Source organism: Muntiacus reevesi, chromosome 2 (genome assembly GCF_963930625.1).
Source record: "Muntiacus reevesi chromosome 2, mMunRee1.1, whole genome shotgun sequence".
NCBI lineage: Eukaryota > Metazoa > Chordata > Mammalia > Artiodactyla > Cervidae > Muntiacus > Muntiacus reevesi.
The window spans coordinates 68,038,319-68,056,858 of NC_089250.1; the positions used below are offsets into that span (position 1 = coordinate 68,038,319).

Sequence of the window (18,540 nt, forward strand, 5' to 3'; positions counted from 1 at the left end):
GCTGGCCGTGCTGTGCCTCTCAGAGCTCGCTTGGCCTCGGCAAACACATTTTGATGGCTGTACGCACAGAGCAAACCCACGAAGCTCAAAGTGTCTTCAACATCAGAGCCCTGAGGGGAGCGGCCCACAGATGGGAAAGCTTTCACAAATAAAGGCAGCAAATGCTGCTTCCAAATTATGTAAACTAAATATATGAACTACACATGAAAACATCTTTCCTTTCAAGCACTACTGGAAGGAAATTAAACTAACATAAAAAGGTTTAAAAGTTAGGGGACTGTATATGGGGAGACTTCTATCTTGGTGTAAACCAAGCCCTTTTGGTGGAGGCACCTTTGAGAGAGTGGGTGGGCTGGCTGGTTCAGGCTCAGAGGGACAGACTCCTGGTCTGCAGACTCAGAGTGGAGCATCACTGTCTGGCTCACTGCTATGTTCTCAGGGCCTAATCCCATGCCTGGCCCATAGTGGGTGCTCACAAAATATCTGTTAACTGAGTAAGTACATGACCTAGTCCCCAGCTTTGTAAATTCACTGACATTATTAAATTCTTAATTGAGTGGGGTAGAACTGGTTTAATCCCAACTGAACTCAATGGTGATATATTAGATCCACCCCACCTCCATTTTAGAGGGTGTATAGCTTTCTAGGGGGCCTCCCTGGGGGCTCAGTGGTAAAGAACCCACCTGTCAATGCAGGAGACACAAGTTTGGTCCTAGGTCGGGAAGAATCCCTGCAGAAGGAAATGGCAACCTGCTCCAACATTTTTGCCTGGGAAATCCTATGGACAGAGGAGTCTCACAGGCTACAGACCTTGGGGTCACAAAGAGTCAGACACAATTTAGTGACTAAACAACAACAGCTTTCCAGGAGCCCCACTATTTCTGAAACTTACCTAGAATTGTCAGTTTCCAGGTGGCTCAGTGTAAAAGAATCCACCTGCCAAAGCAGGAGTCACAAGAGACGTGGGTTTGACCCCTGGGTCAGGAAGATCCTTTGGAGGAGGAAATGGCAACCCACTCCAGTATTCTTGCCTGGAAAATCCCATGAACAGAGGAGCCTGACAGGCTACAGTTATGGGGTTGCAAAGAGTCGGACACAACTGAACAACTGAGCACACATACATGTCTGTTCCTAACATGAGAGCACCTGGAAAACAGAAGTCCTAATCAGGTGGCCACTTGAGGAACAAATTCAGACCTTCTAAGAAGGTTTTCCACCTACATATGTAGCGAGACCAGCTTTGCAGCAAGCAGAATGCTCGCCCCAGGTCACTGTGGCATCTCCCTCTCGTGGACAAAGGGAAATGTATTCTGATGAAATCCAACCCTCCGAATCCTTCCCAGGCTCCATGCAGACTCCCAATCTGGTGTCCTTTTGCAGCATTCTTTACTTGAACAAGCCATAAACCCCTTGCTTTTAAGATTTTTCTGTTTATAGGGCTTTAATTTGACCTCTAATGACCAAAGAGGGACTTTCATCTCCATATGCCTTCAGAGGATCACTCAGTCTGGTCATCTCTGCACAGATGTGCACCAATTTTTCAGGTCATTTTGGCCTCAGCAGCAAATGCTGGACAGTATCTTCAGAGAACCCTAGAGTACCCACCCATGACTCTATTTAAGATTAGTTTGATGCAGGATATAAAATTAACACACAGAAATCCCTTGTGTTCCTATACACTAACAATGAGAAAATAGAAAGAGAAATTAAGGAAACAATACCATTCACCATTGCAACAAAAAGAATAAAATACTTTGGAGTATATCTACCTAAAGAAACAAAAGACCTATACATAGAAAACTATAAAACACTGATGAAAGAAATCAAAGAGGACACAAATAGATGGAGAAATATACCGTGTTCATGGATTGGAAGAATCAATATTGTCAAAATGACTATACTACCCAAAGCAATCTATAGATTCAATGCAATCCCTATCAAGCTACCAACAGTATTTTTCACAGAACTAGAACAAAAATTTCACAATTTGTATGGAAATACAAAAAACTTCAAATAGCCAAAGTAATCTTGATAAAGAAGAATGGAACTGGAGGAATCAACCTGCCTGACTTCAGACTCTACTACAAAGCCACAGTCATCAAGACAGTATGGTACTGGCACAAAGACAGAAATATAGATCAATGGAACAGAACAGAAAGCCCAGAGATAAGTCCACGAACCTATGGACACCTTATCTTCAACAAAGGAGGCAAGGATATACAATGGAAAAAAGACAACCTCTTTAACAAGTGGTGCTGGGAAAACTTATAAAAGAATGAAACTAGAACACTTTCTAATACTATACACAAAAATAAACTAAAAATGGATTAAAGATTTAAATGTAAGACCAGAAACTATAAAACTCCTAGAGGAGAACATAGGCAAAACACTCTCCAACAAAAATCACAGCAGGATCCTCTATGACCCACCTCCCAGAATATTGGAAATAAAAGCAAAAATAAACAAATGGGACCTAATTAAACTTAAAAGCTTTTGCAAAACAAAGGAAACTATAAGCAAGGTGAAAAGACAGCCCTCAGATTGGGAGAAAATAATAGCAAACAAAGCAACAGACAAAGGATTAATCTCAAAAATATATAAGCAACTCCTGCAGCTCAATTCCAGAAAAATAAATGACCCAATCAAAAAATGGGCCAAAGAACTAAACAGACATGTCTCCAAAGAAGATATACAGATGGCTAACAAACACATGAAAAGATGCTCAACATCACTCACTATCAGAGAAATACAAGTCAAAACCACAATGAGGTACCATTTACACGCCAGTCAGGATGGCTGCTATCCAAAAGTCTACAAGCAATAAATGCTGGAGAGGGTGTGGAGAAAAGGGAACCCTCTTACACTGTTGGTGGGAATGCAAACTAGTACAGCCGCTATGGAGAACAGTGTGGAGATTTCTTAAAAAACTGGAATTAGAACTGCCATATGACCCAGCAATCCCACTTCTGGGCAAACACACCAAGGAAACCAGATCTGAAAGAGATACAGGCACCCCAATGTTCATCACAGCACTGTTTATAATAGCCAGGACATGGAAGCAACCTAGATGCCCATCAGCAGACGAATGGATAAAGAAGCTGTGGTACATATACACTATGGAATATTACTCAGCCATTAAAAATAATTCATTTGAATCAGTTCTAATGAGATGGATGAAACTGGAGCCCATTATACAGAGTGAAGTAAGCCAGAAAGATAAAGACCATTACAGTATACTAACACATATATATGGAATTTAGAAAGATGGTAATGATAACCCTATATGCAAAACAGAAAAAGAGACACAGATGTACAGAACAGACTTTTGGACTCTGTGGGAGAAGGTGAGGGTGGGATGCTTCAAGAGAACAGCATCAAAACATGTATATTATCTAGGGTGAAACAGATCACCAGCCCAGGTTGGATGCATGAGACAAGTGCTCAGGGCTGGTACACTGGGAAGACCCAGAGGGATCAGGTAGAGAGGGAGGTGGGAGGGGGGATCGGGATGGGGAATACATGTAAATCCATGGCTGATTCATGTCAATGTATGGCAAAAACCACTACAATATTGTAAAGTAATTAGCCTCCAACTAATAAAAATAAATGAGAAAAAAAAGACTAGTTTGATTTTTTTTTCCCCTTAAGTGCAGTATCTTCTATTGTCTAATTTTCTATCCACTGGGCCTCATAAAATTTTCAGCAAAATCTCCCATCAGCATAGCTTTTTACTATCATACCCTTTAGAAAGGTCTAGGAGATTCAACAGATCTGGAATGAGCCTAGAGGCAACACAGTGAAAGGTCATTATTAACATTCACCCACTCCGAGAAGGGACCTTAACTCTAAGCTTTCTTTCCTCTTCTGAAGCCAGTTTCTACCCAGGACCAGACAGTTTATCCCATAATGGCTTTTTACTTAAAAGAAAAATAAGACAGAGGGAAAAAAACAAAAAAAAATTAAATTTTGAGCTAATTTTAGACTTACGGAAAAGTTGCAAAAAATAGTACAGAGTTTCCTTATACCCCTGGCCCAGTATCCCCAACTCAGTGGAAAAGACCCTGATGCTGGGAAAGATGGGAGGGCAGGAGGAGAAAGGGGCAGCAGAAGATGAGATGGTTAGATGGCATCACTGACTCAAGGGACATGAATCTAAGCAAACTCCAGGAGACAGTGAAGGACAGGGAAGCCTGGAGTGCTGCAGTCCATGGGGCTGAAAAGAGTCAGACACGATTTAGCAACTGAACAACAACAACAGTGTCCTCAAATCTTATATAACCACAGTAACTGAACAGAGACAGGGCGTTACCACTGGCACAATACTATTAACTAAACCAAAGATCTTGTTCAAATTGCACCAGTTTTTTTCTATTTATGTCCTTTTTCAGTCCCAGGATCTATCGAAGATTTGCATTTCGTCATTATTTCCTTAGCCTCCCCTAGTCTGTGATAGCTCCTCAGTCTTGTTATTTATGCCCTTGACACTTTTTAAAAGTATTAATCAGTTATTTTGAGTGTCCTTGATTTGGATTTGCCTGAGGTTTTCTCATGATTATGCTGCAATTATGCATTTCTGGCCAAAAAGCCACAGAAATGATGTCTTCTTGTCCGTGGTGCATCATATCACGGGGTTCATGATGTTGCTTATCTTATTACTGGTGATGCTGACCTTGACCTCTTGGCTAAGGTGTCTTCTCCACTGTAAAGTTACTATCTTTTCTTTCCTTTATAGTTAATAAATATGTTGAAAGAGTTGATCTGAGACTATGCAACTTCTGGGAAAGGTTTCTTAGTGGATTACTGGCTCCCCCATTCACAAGCCCATTTGCTTTTCTTAAATGCTCCAAGAGGTTAGTTGATAGTATTTCCCTTTATTATGCTTGCCCTGCAAGCACTTTGGTTTTTTGTTTGTTTATTCAATATATTTATTTTTAAAAATATATTTATTTATTTGGCTGCACTGGGTCTTACTTGCAGCTTGCAGGATCTTTAGTTGTGGCATGTGGGATCTAGCGCCCTGACCAGGGATCGAACCCAGGCCTCTTGCATTGGGAGCATGGAGTCTTAGCCACTGGACCTCCAGGGAAGTCCTGAGATTTATTTCTTCTACTTGTAAAAACAGCACATCTTCATTGTCAAAAAAACATGATATATTCATAACTACACCTTTAGAGACTGGTACCTGTTGTGAACTAAATATCTGCGTCCCCCCCGCCACACACACAAATTCATATTGAAATTCTAAACCCTGATGTTATAGTATTAGGACATGCGGCTTTCAGGTCATCGCAGCAGAACTGCATGAATGGCATCGGTGCCCTTATAAAAGGGACCCTATAGAGCTCTCTCATCCCCTCCACATATGAGAATACAGCAAGAAAAAGGTCGTCGGCAACCTGCAAAAGGGCCCTCACCAGAACCCAACCATGCTGGCACCCAGCCACCAGGACAGTGAGAAACAAACGTTTGTTGTTTATAAGTTGTTTATAAGCCTATTTTGTTACAGAAGCCTAACTAACTAAGACAGCACTGTAGAGAGTTTGAGCTACACACACATACACATACATATGTACATATCTACTTGAGTAAGATCTTTGGTTTAGCTAATTGTATTGTGCATGTATATGTATATGCACAACACGTGGGTGTGTGTATGTGTGTGTGTGTAGTCATTCCAGTGAACCCTTTTTCCTCTTTGAACACCACTAGAGTCAGATACCATAAGCTTATTAGGTCCCAGTCCCACCGAGGACTTTAGGAAAGTTACTTAATTCTGTATGCCAATTTGACCAGCATCTGTTATTTGTTGATGGGATGAGCAAAATTAAATAACATTTTTGGAAGAACTATTCAGTAAGGTAGAAGTAAACATTTTATGGCCTGTATTTAAAGGAAACCAACTGAACACGGCCATGGGGCAGGAAAGGTCACACAGCGGACATCTGCAACTACAGACGCCACATCTGGACCATCGTTCAGTGTTCACTGTAGAACTCCTTAGCGACTGGAGCGAATGCTACCTGTTCTCCAGGATTTGTCTACTTCTAGTTTACCAAATGAGGCTCCAACAGTGTGTAAATTTATCAAGTAAGTGATAAATATGTGGTGCAAAAGACAATTGGGAAAAGATTATTACCTCTCCCACTGTTTTCCCCCAGAACAACAACAACAAGAGCTAACAATGGAGGAACACACAGCCTGCACTGGACCCGGTGCCTTTTAAGTACAGTCCAGGCACTAGTTCACTTAACTCACATCACAGCCCTTGCTAGGAGGTGTTATTACTGCTTACAGTTAACAGCTACAAATCGGGAAACGAGTACGTCAAGGCTGTATATCGTCACCCTGCTTATTTAACTTATATGCAGAGTACATCGTGTGAAATGCTGGGTTGAATGAAGCAAAGGTGGAATCAAGATTGCTGGGAGAAATATCAGTAACCTCAGATATGCAGATGACACCACCCTTATGGCAGAAAGCAAAGAGGAACTAAAGAGCCTCTTGATGAAAGTGAAATAGGAGAGTGAAAAAGCTGGCTTAAAACACAACATTCAGAAAACTAAGATCATGGCATCCAGTCCCATCACTTCATGGCAAATAGATGGGCAAACAGTGAGAAACCTTACTTTCTTGGGCTCCGAAATCACTACAGGTGGTGACTGCAGCCATGAAATTAAAAGACACTTGCTCCTTGGAAGAAAAGCTATGACCAACCTAGACAGCATGTTAAAAAGCAGAGACATTACTTTGCTGACAAAGGTCCATCTAGTCAAAGCTATGGTTTTTCCAGTGGTCATGTATGGATGTGAGAGTTGAACTATAAAGAAAGCTGAGCACCAAATAAATTATGCTTTTGAACTGTGGTGTTGGAGGAGACTCTTGAGAGTCCCCTGGACTGCAAGGAGATCCAAACAGTCCATCCTAAAGGCAATCAGTCCTGAATATTCACTGAAAGGACTGATGCTGAAGCTGAAACTCTAATACTTTGGCCACCTGAAGCAAAGAACTGACTCATTGGAAAAGACCCTGATGCTGGGAAAGATTGGAGGCAGGAAGAGAAGGGGACAACAGAAGAAGAGATGGTTGGATGGTATCACCGACTCCATAAACATGAGTTTGAGCAAGCTCCGGGAGTTGGTGATGGACAGGGAGGCCTGGCATGCTGCAGTCCATGGGACCGCAAAGAGTCAGACACAACTGAGCGACTGAACTGAACAGCTTACAGAAGGGCATCCCTGGCGGCTCAGTGGTAAATAATCCACCTGCCAATGTAGGCAACTCTAGTTCAATCCCTGGGTTAGAAGATCCCTTGGGGAAGGAAATGGCAACTCATTCCAGTATTCTTGCCCGGAGACCCCCCATGGACTGAGAAGCTCAGTGGGCTACAGTCGATGGGGTCACAAAGAGTCAGATACGACTTAGTGACTAAACAAGAACAATGACAGTTTACAGATAAGGAAAATGAGGCACAAAGAAGTTACAAAAAGCAACTTGCTCAAGGTCACTCAGCTAGTAGCTGCAGAGCCAGAATCTGAACCCAGGCAAGCCTAGTTCCTGAATGCAGGCTCTGAGCTCAATGCTTTCCTATTAGAGAAGACACGAACACATTCATCTGGAAAACAGAGGCCATCCATGAATTTGGATTCTGGAGGAAGCTGAACTGAATAAAACATTCAAATGACAGAAGACAATCTCTTCCAGGATGGAAAGACCTGAGAGAAGAAACAAGAAGGGGCTCTAGGGATCTCATACGTAACTAGCAATCAAAGCAGGTCACTAAGACAACAGCCTGGAAACATCTGAAAACAATGTGTAGGAAGGGACTCCAAGTTGACAAGTTAAACAAGCAGGTTATGTGAAAAGAGAATCCAGCAGTTACTTTTTTTTTTTTTTTAAGTAACAGAAGCACAGAGACAAGGCAAACTAAGACATAAGACCTCAAAGGAAAAGAGATGAGTGAATCAGAATCCTTCGAGCTGTCATCTCTAAATAAACACAGTGATGCCAACCCCTAGCCACATGCTCTTGTCATTCCTCCAACACCAAGATGTCTCTAAGAGCTGCAGTCGACAGAGCTGTCTGCACTTCCTCCAGTGTGAGCTGGCCTCCATACTCTGTGAACTGAGCATGGAAGGGTCGCTATCAGGTTTCTAACTGACAAAACCAGTGGCTAAGCGCCTCCTTATCCTACTGAACCTCTGGGAGAATGGCCACTGCCAGCCACTGTCCCCATAGCAAATCATGTCCTCCACACCACTCTTTTCTGCTTCTCCTCTATCTCTTCCCCTAGCATCAGCTTGACATTCAGGCCTGGTTTGCAATCTCACTTACTAGCTTACTAACAATGCCTTGGAGCCTTAGTTTCCTGGCCCATAAAGTAGGGTGGTAATAATTTCCATACACAGGGCTATTAAGAAGATAAAGTAAGCCATCTGAAAAAGCTTTCAGCACTCCGTGCAGGACATGTATTACAGTGCTCAGCACATTTTGATTTCCTGCACATAAAGACTGGTCTTGGCCAAGAGGCCAACCTAAGCCCTTTCTTCTATCTACAGGCTCTGCTTGGGGGAACTTTACATCTGTTCTATGGCTTGGCCTCCTCCTTGGGGCAAATATATCTGTATCTCTGGCCCCTATATCTCAACTGAGTTTATAACCCATATTTCCAATTGCTCTTAGATATGTTTTCTTGGATCTCTCAACGATTTTTAAAATTCAGAAAGTCCTAAAATGCTCATTCTCCAAATTAGTCTCTGCAACCCCCTCCACAATCTAACCCACGACATAAGGTAGTCAATATTTCCACCATCCCTAAAATAAACAAACAAGAAAACCCTCTAAATTGTCCTCCAGTCCCAGTCTCACTTGAGTCAGGAACAGGGATTCTTAGATTCTACCTCAAAACACCTCATCTTCTCTATCACCACTGCTCCCACCTTGCCAGCTTCTCATCATCTCTTATCTGGATGACAGCCACAGTCACTTCGCTAACTTCCTCCCTGCAGTCCGTGCTTCACACAACAGCCAGAGCTATTTTCCTAAAAACAGGCTTGAACAGAGCACGCCTCTGCCTTAAAATCTTTCTGGTGCAGCCACAGGATACAAACTAAACCTTGTTGGCTAGGCTTCTCAGTCTGGCCCCCACATCCCTTTGTCCAACCTTGTCTCCAGCCATCTGGGTACTGCGGGCTTTTGCCCATTCGCTTTATCCTGTATCTCAAAGAGCCCTACTGGCACAGTAACACCCAGCTCCCAAGACGCCCTCACTCACTCACCAGGACACCATTCCCTCCCTCTTGTGTCCCAGGACACCTGACACATGACATCTTTTGCCATGGTTGTTTGTATACATACCACCTCCTCGAGCAGAAAGGGATCTTGAAGCCAAGGATGGAACTGCCTTTCTCTTTATATTTCCTGCCCAAGCTAAGTGTCTGGCCAGCTCGAAGTGAGGCCTTGGCGGTTTTTACTTCATTTAATCAAGAATAATAAAATACTTATAAGTATCAGGCTGAAGCCCAGAAGAATCGGTGCACTTCACAGAATAAATGTAAAACATGAAGGATAAAAATAATGGAAGCAGATGAGGAGCAGGAAGAGAGGATGACAAAATAGGGAGAAGCTGAGTTTCCTTATATGGGAGGAAAGCTCTAGCGTTTGCTTTGATGATAGTAAATAAATACAGGAACAAATGTTACTTTTCAGCACTAAAAGAACTGTTCACCTTTAAATTTTGTCTTAAAGTTGAAAAGAAGAAAAGGACACTCCATAAAACAGAAGGCATAACAGCAAAGAGACAACTAAGTAATATAAAAATTAAACAACAAATTATGTGTAGAAAACATAACAAGTGCAAAAGCAACCACAAATTAAAGAGCTAAATTCACCCATAAGTTATAGAATCTTTAAGACTGGATGAACAGAAGACAAAATCCAACAATATTCTACTTACAAAGCTCTGAAATAACAATAATGAAATTAGAAAATGCAACTGCATTTTCACTGCACAAGAAATTTATAGACTTTAAAAAAGAAAAAAAGAAAAGAAAAATTAAAAAAAAAGAATCGAAGATAAATATTGCTTTAAGCATTGTCAAAAAAAAAAAAAAAAAAAACTAAAAATGAAACTAATAATCTTGAGAAACAAAACACCCAAAAAGCCTGATTCTTAAAAAGAATTAGATTTTTTTTTTTTTTTTTTTTTAAGAATTAGATATTTTAAAAGCAAAAAAATACTTTGGAAGGACCCATAATAACTGGTAAGAAATGTCACCTATGAATAGGGAACTTGATGTTTGAGGATCTGGAGTGAGGAGAAAACTGACTTTTCACTATCTCATTTTGCATGTATTTATTTATCTATTTATTGGCCACACCATGAAGCTTGTGGGATCTTAGTTCCCTGACCAGGGATTGAATCCAGGCTCACAGTGAAATCTCAAGAGTCCTCACCATTTGACTACCATGGAACTCCTGCATTTTGTACTTCTATTTCAGCAAAAATTTCTCTGAAGAGACTAAAAGTGATACTACTAGTAAAGTTAATTACAAAAAGAGGAAATGCATGAAACTAGAAACATAGGACACAAAAGCAGCAATAAAATTGTAGGGAAATACTAGGTGCGTGTTAATAAATTTGGATAAAACTAATCGAATGGATTTTTCATTAAAAATGTAAAATTCTAAATACCTATAAAATACTTAACTTGGCCAACATCTTTAAAAATAACTATACCCCCACCCCTAAAACAACTAGTGCCTGATGGTTTATTAGTGGATCATTTCAAACTCTCAAGAAACAAACACAACACATTACAGAGATCATGCCTAACAAAAGTCAAGATGTAGATTACCTAGTTCATTCTATTAACTGTATTCTAAAACTGGCTAAAGAAAAATGAAAAGAGAAAACTAGACGAAGTTTACTTAAAATTTATGCTCAAAAATTTAAAAGAAAATAACAATAAGTAGGACTAGGTTAAACCTTTAAATTGTGTCACGTCATCTGATACCAAAAATTAATTTGTTAAAATTCCAACAGATATTCTTAATTTTAAAATCCTAAAATTAATAACAAAGATATACTTTCTTACCCTTTTTGGGGTATCTATAAAAACTAACGTCAACAGTACACTTCAAGGAAGAAATGAGACATGCAGTCAGTAAAAACAGACACAAGCTGAAGCAGCATTTTATCATCACTGCTATTTAATACAGGCTCAGAAGTTCTTTCCAACAAAAAGCAACATGAAAAAAAAAAAAAGAAATACAAATACAATAAAGGCCCAGGCAAAATTTTTTAAATAAATAACATCACTGTAACTTACAAACCCAAAGCAATTACTTAAATGGTTACGATGAGCTTAAAGTGACCAAAGTCATCATTGATACAGAAAACCAATACTATTTCTGGTCCTCAAACTTGACCATAGTGAAAATCACCCCAGACAGCTTTTAAAAATGCCAATGCCTACAACTCACCCCAGACAAATTGCCTCAGCATCTCTGGGGGTGGGACCGGACACTTGTAATTTATAATGCTTTTAAGGCGATTCTAATGTACAGCTAACTCGAGATACCACTACATTATATATAATTATCTAAATATGTAAGAAATGCAATGCAAAACCATCTGTGATATTCTCAAATGGGAAGGGAAAGACTGCGGTAAGGCAACAGGAGTGCAAAAGAAGTCTGAAAGGGGACGCAGTTAGCTGCAGGGCCAGTGTTTCCAGTCCACTGCAGTTCAGGCAAAGAGGCAGGCAGTTGCCCGAGTGAGTGGAGGGGGACAGGACCCACAGAACAGTGGCAACAACAGCTAATTAGTCTCAGTCCAGATGCTACTGAGATCAGAAGCACGCATGAAGATTTAAGAGAGGCTGAGGAGGTACAAGATTGCTTGCATATCTGTGAGATAAATTCCTAGAAATGCAATTGCTGAGTCAAATGGTATGTGTCTTTAGAAGTGAAAGATCAGCTTTAAAAGATCTTAAAGGTGAACTAAAACAAACATGATGTACAGAATCAACAAGACACCACACCTGACAGGACTAGTGGAGTGAGAGAAAGAAGAGGTAAGCTGGAGCTGGGCGAGATGGCTCAGGGCGGTCAGGGAGCAGGTACAGAAACGGCATCACAGAAAATTCCTGGTCATTCCATCTGGCTCTGCCCTTTGCACTCACTTTACCCCCCACCCCCACCGCCTGTCCCCCCACCAGCAGAAACCTGAAGGAGAAGGCGGGCAGGAGCTATGTGGCTGTCCAGGAGAAGATTCCAGACTGACTGGAGAACCATAAAGAGATCAGTGTAACTGACACAGAGTAGGTGTGAAAGTGAGCACTAGAAAATGTGTGCATGAGTTCATTCGTGATAAACTCGGCTTGGGGACTGGCCTGGCAGGCAGTCCGGTTGTTAGGACACAGCACTCTCGCTGCTTATAGGCACAGGTTTGATCCCTGGCTGGGGGACTAAGTTCCCACCAGCTGTGTAGTCTGACCAAACCAACCAACCTGCCGTACGCCACTTTCAGCTTAGAGGACTGATATATAAAGGCCACTGAACAGTTCTTACTCCACCTTGCAACTCAAAATTAAAAAATGAGTAAACAGGACTGTATCTTCTAGCCAGCAGCAGCCTGGCCACAATCCACCATGAGGCAGGAAGTTCCACAAGTAACAACTGTGGGGAAATTCCCATGGGCTGGGCGGCCCAGGCTGGTGGAGACACAGCGACGCTCTCATGGGTTGTCCAAGCCCGGCTCCTGCGCACAGAGCCTCCATTACATACCAGCCATAACTCTGACTCCATTTCTTCTGCTTTCTTTCCAAAACACTCTAATCAGCAAACTGAAGAAAGGTTCTTTATAATCATAAATAATGTAAGAAATTTCCTTTACTTAAAAATGTTTAACAACAAAAACCCTCAATATCTAATAAGCTTGTGAGGGGCATGGTAACAATAAAATGAGTTCCCAACTCATACACACAAACACACATATACATATAACTTTACTAGGGCACATCTATTTCAAGAGAAAGCTATGGCTATTTACATTAATTATTTGCCAGTCTGCTGTGTCTTTAGTATTAAGTTTCCTATTGCAGAGGGCAGTGCCAAGAACATGGCTTGGATAACTTGGTATTAAAATCAGTGTTTTTCAAATCAGTCATTTAATAAAGCAAGTATAAGTTTTGTACTCAGACCGAAAAGCTGACCTTGAACTAAACCTGTATATTACAAGAGACACAGCACACAACTCTACTTTTATAATACCCAATGGTCAACCTAAGATAGAATAGAACAGGCTCCTATCAAGTGACCTATGAAGTCACCTCAACTGTATATTCAATACACATTTTTTAGATTAATCAAAAAAAGAGTAATTTGATCAAAGAGCTCAGCAATAAAAGTCAAGGAAGGAGAAAAAAAATGTTTAGTAGCAATAAATATGGCTATAAAGACTTAGGCATAACAAATTGATGGTAACTGATATATGGCAAGAAACTTAACATTCAGAATTATACTATTTACCCAGGAAACATACTTTTTCCTCACTTCATTGGTTTCTCCAATTTCTCTCTTCTCTTTGTGCAGCCCCGTATGCATCTTTAAAGGTTCAGTTGTTATTGCCTCTGCAGTTGCAATCCAGTCCTGCAAAAGAAGTGGCATAGCTTCACTTCACGCGAAAAGAGATAAAGTGGATTCTAGGAAACTGAGTGACCCAATCTCATCAGTCTCCAGAACTATACACAAACAGAAATACCAAGGGGGTGGGGAGAATTAAAGCAGGTCATTAAAGTACAAATCAGCAATTGAAAATGATTTAAAATGCTAGTAGTGACTGAAAAAATATTAATGGAAAAAAGCCAAACTTGTCTCTGATAATAGATCAGAACAAGATGATTCATTAACATCTCTTTCCACCAATGAGTTTCCATCTCTCTCTCCTAGCTAAGTATGAGATGACTTAGCAGAAATGATAAAATTAACTGAGGTGTGGCCTTACAGCTTCAAGGATGCATACCATTCAGTTCAGTTCAGTTCAGTCGCTCAGTCTTGTCCAACTCTTTGTGACCCCATGAATCGCATTAAGGATGTGCTATTTCCTGATGCTCTTTCAGTCAAAGCCTGGGTTTTTCTAATATGGATTCCAGAGGCATAAAAATGGTCTAGATTCTGAGTTCCAGGCTAAGGAGCTCTGTGACCTTCCTCTTTGTCTCTGACCCTTATCCCTAGGTCATCCCATTCTACCCAGTGGCAATGATGTGCACACAGTAATTCCTGATAAATGAATGAGACAGTCACTATGTTTTCAACAAACAACCAGAAAGGCTTCACATGATCTTAAGATTATTTGGGAAATAGCTGAAAAACCACTACTTTATTTCTTTATTTCCGTCCCAAAGCATTCTCTTTGGGTGAGACGCCCAGTAAAATGGCCCTAAAGTGAGTGTACCAGAGGGTCTCAAAGTTTTGAACGGTGCCTGGGTACACAAGAGGGGGTTGGGACCATGGGTATCTGAATGGAAACAAGGTACCCCCTCAGGAAAGCACCCCACCCAGAGGAGCTCCGAGTGATCGTTCCTGTCAAGCTTTTACTCTGTCAGGCACTGTGCTAAGAGCTTTAACTACATTAACTCACTCGATCTTTTATAAAGACCTGATGAGGTGGATTCTATCATTCTAACTGCCCAGATGAGGAGACTAAGGCACAGAAAGGTTAAGAAAACTGTGCAAGGAAATGCACTCTTGCAGTGGCTCCTGGACACACATGATCCTGCAGGAAGCTGTCGCCTCCTCCACCCATTTCACTTTCTTTCATTGCTCTTAACAGTATGGTAGTAGCTCAATGGCTAAACTAGCTCTTGCTGGGAAACTGTCCTAATGAATAATTTATTAAAAACTTTACAGTCTCCACAAATGAAAAAAACTGACCTCTTAATTTAAAAAATTATCCAGGGAACATCACACAAATGAACTCTCCCTAATTTTGTGGAAAGCAGAATCAATCAGGATTTTCAGCTGAATACTTAACATTCAGCCACGACTTCAGCTTGTTACACTTATTCCAGATATTCTGCCCTGCTTACCAGATCCCTTCTAACTTTAAAATTTAGAAAGATGGTAACAATGGCCCTATATGCAGGGCAGAATAAGAGACGCAGAAGTACAGAACAGACTTTTGAACTCTGTGGGAGAAGGGGAGGGTGGGATGTTTCGAAAGAACAGCATGTATATTTTCTGTGGTGAAACAGACCACCAGCCCAGGTGGGAGGCATGAGTCAAGTGCTCGGGCCTGTTGGGCTGGGAAGATCCAGAGGAATCGGGTGGAGAGGGAGGTGGGATGGGAGACCGGGATGGGGAATTCGTGTAACTCTATGGCTGATTCACATCAATGTATAACAAAACCCACTGAAAAATAAAAAAAATTAAAAAAATTAAAAAAATAAAAACAAAAAAAAAAATTAAAAAAAAAAAAAAAAATTTCAAATCCCTCACTCAAACAAGGCATTTATTCTTCTGCTGTCTGGTTGGATTGATTGGGACCTGAAGGTAGTGATGCCAAAAGCTGTGGTTCAATTCACGACAAACCAGTTCACTTTGTTTTCCTCACGTCTGCAAACCCTTAGCCTGGATGGCATATTTTGGGTCATAAGAGGAACCAGGTGGGAGCGTGCAAGACCACTAGCATAAATAATATCTGCTAGAGGAACAAGCCCACGTCCAATACAGGGGCAGCAGCAGGACTCTGGGGCAGAACCAGCAACTCGATTCACAAAGAAAAACCGCATGATCATGGCAGAGCACCTCTACCTTTCTAGTTCAGATACTCTTCCCAAGCTCAGATCTTTTGCCAGACTCTAACCTAAAGTCCCTCCTTCAAAAAACAAAACAGGTATAGGAATCAAATAAGAAACTAAGGTTTTTAATTTTTTCACAACATGTGCTCCATCTGAAAACAGAAATTTCTTATCCCTGACATCAATTCCATGACCAAAAAAGCACTTGTGAAGCTTTTCGAAAGTGCCACAAAAATCTCTAGCAGTGCAACACAGCAAACCATCAGAAAAATCTTAGTGCCCGCCCATAGGTTTATCTTACTTTCTTTAAAAATCACTCCTCATTTTCATAAAACCAAAATCTGCTTCATCTCCAAATAATATGAAGTTACCTTAAACATGCTTTTTCAAGTTAATAAATGAAGAAACCAATTCCGATCAGTCCAGATCACACTTTAAAACAACCAAGGGTCCTCTCAAGGTAGAAGCTTTACCAGCGTCCACAAGTTAAAGAGGAAAAACACAATTCTATTCCTTTATCGGTATTCTAGGAGGACACCCACTTGGGATCATCTGTCTTCCAGTTTTCTTGCCCACACCTGGAAAGAACTTTCCCGACATGCCAGCGCCACGAAGCACATGAATTCCAACAGTTACGAGGTAACTATGACAGCAAAGCCACAGTTACTTATGAGATCACAAAAACTAGATGATGTAATTTTTTAAATTAGAGGTAAAACCCACATAACATAAAATTAACCATGTTGAGGTGTACAGTTCAATGGCATCTATATTCACTATGTTGTACATCCATCACCTTTATCTAGTTCCAAAAGATTTTAGTTATCTATCCCCAAATGAAATCTGTGTTCATTAAGTAGTTGTTACCATTATCCCGGGAGAAATATCAATAACCTCAGATATGCAGATGACACCATCCTTATGGAAGAAAGTGAAGAGGAACTAAAAAGCCTCTTGATGAAAGTGAAAGAGGAGAGTGAAAAAGTGGCTTAAAGCTCAACATTCAGAAAACTAAGATCATGGCATCTGGTCCCATCACCTCATGGGAAATAGATGGGGAGACAGTGGAAACAGTGTCAGACTTTATTTTTTCGGGCTCCAAAATCACTGCAGATGGTGACCGCAGCCATGAAATTAAAAGACGCTTACTCCTTGGAAGGAAAGTTATGACCAACCTAGGTAGCATATTAAAAAGCAGAGACATTACTTTGCCAACAAAGGTCCGTCTGGTCAAGGCTATGGTTTTTCCAGTGGTCATGTATGGATGTGAGAGTTGGACTGTGAAGAAAGCTGAGCGCCGAAAAATTGATGCTTTTGAACTGTGGTGTTGGAGAAGACTCTTGAGAGTCCCTTGGACTGCAAGGAGATCCAACCAGTCCATCCTGAAGAAGATAAGTCCTGGATGTTCATTGGAAGGACTGATGCTGAAGTTGAAATCCAATACTTTGGCCACCTCATGCGAAGAGTTGACTACTCACTGGAAAAGACCCTGATGCTTGGAGGGATTGGGGGCAGGAGGAGAAGGGGATGACAGAGGATGAGACGGCTGGATGGCATCACCGACTTGATGGGCATGAGTTTGAGTAAATTCCGGGAGTTTGTGATGGACAGGGAGGCCTGGTGTGCTGTAATTCATGGGGTCGCAAAGAGTCGGACATGACTGAGCGACTGAACTGAACTGAACTGAATCTTCATCCCTGTTCCAGCCTGGCAACCATTAATATCCTTTCTGCTTTGATGAATTTATCTATTATGAATATTTTATATAAATGCAACCACACACTACGCAACCTTTTGCATCTGCCTTCTTTCACCTGACATCCTGTTTTGAGGTGCTTCCACACTGTAGCATGCATCAGTACTTTCTTTTTATGGCTGAAATATATTCCATTGTATGGATATATCACATTTCATTCATCCATTCATCCACTGATGGACATTTGGGTTGTTTCTGTCTTTTGGCTACTGATTGGCTAGTGATTGGTGCCACTGTGAACATCTGGGTACAAGTACTTGTCTGAACACCTGTCTTCAATCATCTAGGGTATATACTTAGAAGTAGAACTGCTGGGTCATATGTTAAGTCTATATTTAACTTTTTCAGGAACTGCCAAACTGTTTTCCATGGTGGCTACACTGTTTTACATTCTCACCAGAAAAGCAGGAGGGTTCCAACATCCTCATCAACACTTCAATTTTCTGTTCAATGTGTTTTTAAATTATAGCCACCCTTGTGGATGTGAAGTAGTATCTCATGGTGGTTTTGATTTGCATTTCCCTAATGACCAATGATGTTGAACATCTTTTCACATGATTGCTGGCCATCTGTATACCATCTTTGGATAAATGTTCAACCAAGTCTTTTTTCCATATTTTAATCGGGTTATCTTTTTGTTGCTGAGTTGTTAGAGGTTTTTTTTTTTTTTTAACATATATTGGATACTAGGCCCCTCTCACGGAGAAGGCAATGGCACCCCACTCCAGTATTCTTGTCTGGAAAATCCCATGGATGGAGGAGCCTGGTAGGCTGCAGTTCATGGGGTCGCTAAGAGTCAGACACAACTGAGTGACTTCACTTTCACTTTTCACTTCCATGCATTGGAGAAGGAAATGGCAACCCACTCCAGTGTTCTTGCCTGGAGAATCCCAGGGACAGGGGAGCCTGGTGGGCTGCCGTCTATGGGGTCGCACAGAGTCGGACACGACTGAAGTGACAGCAGCAGCAGCAGCAGGCACTTCT

General features: G+C 41.1%; 1 protein-coding gene across 5 annotated transcripts in view; it reads right to left on the reverse strand.

The window, feature by feature from the left end:
• ZHX3 (zinc fingers and homeoboxes 3) overlaps positions 1–18,540 on the reverse strand; it is a 107,056-nt gene that overhangs the window by 48,580 nt on the left and 39,936 nt on the right. For all 5 annotated transcript variants that reach the window (XM_065922004.1, XM_065922003.1, XM_065922006.1 and 2 more), the window contains one exon: positions 13,544–13,650. The gene's annotated coding sequence lies outside the window, so the exon portion shown is untranslated. The remainder of the gene's footprint in view (positions 1–13,543; positions 13,651–18,540) is intronic.